General features: G+C 43.0%; 5 non-coding genes and 1 pseudogene across 5 annotated transcripts; all 6 read right to left on the minus strand.

Moving 5' to 3' along the window:
- Positions 1-326: 326 nt before the first annotated feature.
- On the minus strand, positions 327-445 carry LOC123736447 (5S ribosomal RNA). Its single transcript, XR_006766131.1, has one exon. It is a non-coding gene; the product is annotated as a 5S ribosomal RNA (ribosomal RNA).
- Positions 446-584: 139 nt separating this feature from the next.
- LOC123736448 (5S ribosomal RNA) lies at positions 585-703 on the minus strand. Its single transcript, XR_006766132.1, has one exon. It is a non-coding gene; the product is annotated as a 5S ribosomal RNA (ribosomal RNA).
- A 139-nt stretch (positions 704-842) lies between these two features.
- Positions 843-960, minus strand: LOC123736689 (5S ribosomal RNA). Its single transcript, XR_006766372.1, has one exon. It is a non-coding gene; the product is annotated as a 5S ribosomal RNA (ribosomal RNA).
- A 409-nt stretch (positions 961-1,369) lies between these two features.
- Positions 1,370-1,488, minus strand: LOC123736495 (5S ribosomal RNA). Its single transcript, XR_006766179.1, has one exon. It is a non-coding gene; the product is annotated as a 5S ribosomal RNA (ribosomal RNA).
- A 139-nt stretch (positions 1,489-1,627) lies between these two features.
- On the minus strand, positions 1,628-1,746 carry LOC123736664 (5S ribosomal RNA). Its single transcript, XR_006766346.1, has one exon. It is a non-coding gene; the product is annotated as a 5S ribosomal RNA (ribosomal RNA).
- A 409-nt stretch (positions 1,747-2,155) lies between these two features.
- On the minus strand, positions 2,156-2,267 carry LOC123736816 (uncharacterized; annotated as a pseudogene).
- Between the last annotated feature and the right edge of the window lie 233 nt (positions 2,268-2,500).

A 2,500-nucleotide genomic window follows, 5' to 3' on the forward strand; every position in this document is an offset into this window, starting at 1 on the left:
CTTGAACTTTGTGTCACTGAAAAAGTAGAAGAAATTACAAACACTGTTCCCATCACTTTTTAGTACAGGTAGTTGGATAAAATACAAACTTTATTTCCTTTCATCATTTGAACAGGGCAAAGGAGCATAAAGCACACACAAGCTGCATTCAGCAACAATATTCTTGTTTGTCTTATAAATACAAGGCAGATGCTAATTGAAAACACAAGGAAATTTGATCCTATTAAAAAGGCAGGAAGCTGCATTTAGTCAATTCATCATTAAATGCTTACTACAAGGCAGTGTTGCTGATCAAATAGTGCAAGAGCACACCCTCGTGGACAAAATGCTTACAGCACCTGGTATTCCCAGGCGGTCTCCCATCCAAGTACTAACCAGGCCCGACCCTGCTTAGCTTCCGAGATCAGACGAGATCGGGCGTACCCAGGCTGGTATGGCCGTAAGCGAGAAACAATCTCTTGCTACAACATATATAGTCAAAGTGAGTCTGATAAAACAGACATTTAGTCAATTCATCATTAAATGCTTACTACAAGGCAGTGTTGCTGATGAAATAGTGCAAGAGCACACCCTCGTGGACAAAATGCTTACAGCACCTGGTATTCCCAGGCGGTCTCCCATCCAAGTACTAACCAGGCCCGACCCTGCTTAGCTTCCGAGATCAGACGAGATCGGGCGTACCCAGGCTGGTATGGCCGTAAGCGAGAAGCAATCTCTTGCTACAACATATATAGTCAAAGTGAGTGTGATAAAACAGACATTTAGTCAATTCATCATTAAATGCTTACTACAAGGCAGTGTTGCTGATGAAATAGTGCAAGAGCACACCCTCGTGGACAAAATGCTTACAGCACCTGGTATTCCCAGGCGGTCTCCCATCCAAGTACTAACCAGGCCCGACCCTGCTTAGCTTCCGAGATCAGACGAGATCGGGCGTACCCAGGCTGGTATGGCCGTAGCGAGAAACAATCTCTTGCTACAACATATATAGTCAAAGTGAGTGTGATAAACAGACATTGCATTTTCACCAATTAGATAAGCAGCTTGAACTTTGTGTCACTGAAAAAGTAGAAGAAATTACAAACACTGTTCCCATCACTTTTTAGCACAGGTAGTTGGATAAAATACAAACTTTATTTCCTTTCATCATTTGAACAGGGCAAAGGAGCATAAAGCACACACAAGCTGCATTCAGCAACAATATTCTTGTTTGTCTTATAAATACAAGGCAGATGCTAATTGAAAACACAAGGAAATTTGATCCTATTAAAAAGGCAGGAAGCTGCATTTAGTCAATTCATCATTAAATGCTTACTACAAGGCAGTGTTGCTGATCAAATAGTGCAAGAGCACACCCTCGTGGACAAAATGCTTACAGCACCTGGTATTCCCAGGCGGTCTCCCATCCAAGTACTAACCAGGCCCGACCCTGCTTAGCTTCCGAGATCAGACGAGATCGGGCGTACCCAGGCTGATATGGCCGTAAGCGAGAATCAATCTCTTGCTACAACATATATAGTCAAAGTGAGTCTGATAAAACAGACATTTAGTCAATTCATCATTAAATGCTTACTACAAGGCAGTGTTGCTGATGAAATAGTGCAAGAGCACACCCTCGTGGACAAAATGCGTACAGCACCTGGTATTCCCAGTCGGTCTCCCATCCAAGTACTAACCAGGCCCGACCCTGCTTAGCTTCCGAGATCAGACGAGATCGGGCGTACCCAGGCTGATATGGCCGTAAGCGAGAAACAATCTCTTGCTACAACATATATAGTTAAAGTGAGTGTGATAAACAGACATTGCATTTTCACCAATTAGATAAGCAGCTTGAACTTTGTGTCACTGAAAAAGTAGAAGAAATTACAAACACTGTTCCCATCACTTTTTAGTACAGGTAGTTGGATAAAATACAAACTTTATTTCCTTTCATCATTTGAACAGGGCAAAGGAGCATAAAGCACACACAAGCTGCATTCAGCAACAATATTCTTGTTTGTCTTATAAATACAAGGCAGATGCTAATTGAAAACACAAGGAAATTTGATCCTATTAAAAAGGCAGGAAGCTGCATTTAGTCAATTCATCATTAAATGCTTACTACAAGGCAGTGTTGCTGATCAAATAGTGCAAGAGCACACCCTCGTGGACAAAATGCTTACAGCACCTGGTATTCCCAGGCGGTCTCCCATCCAAGTACTAACCAGGCCCGACCCTGCTTAGCTTCCGAGATCAGACAGATCGGGGTACCCTGTATGGCCGTAAGCGAGAATTAATCTCTTGCTACAACATATATAGTCAAAGTGAGTCTGATAAAACAGACATTTAGTCAATTCATCATTAAATGCTTACTACAAGGCAGTGTTGCTGATGAAATAGTGCAAGAGCACACCCTCGTGGACAAAATGCTTACAGCACCTGGTATTCCCAGGCGGTCTCCCATCCAAGTACTAACCAGGCCCGACCCTGCTTAGCTTCGAATCAGACGAGAGGGCGTACC

The sequence above is a fragment of the Salmo salar genome, unplaced genomic scaffold (genome assembly GCF_905237065.1).
Source record: "Salmo salar unplaced genomic scaffold, Ssal_v3.1, whole genome shotgun sequence".
NCBI lineage: Eukaryota > Metazoa > Chordata > Actinopteri > Salmoniformes > Salmonidae > Salmo > Salmo salar.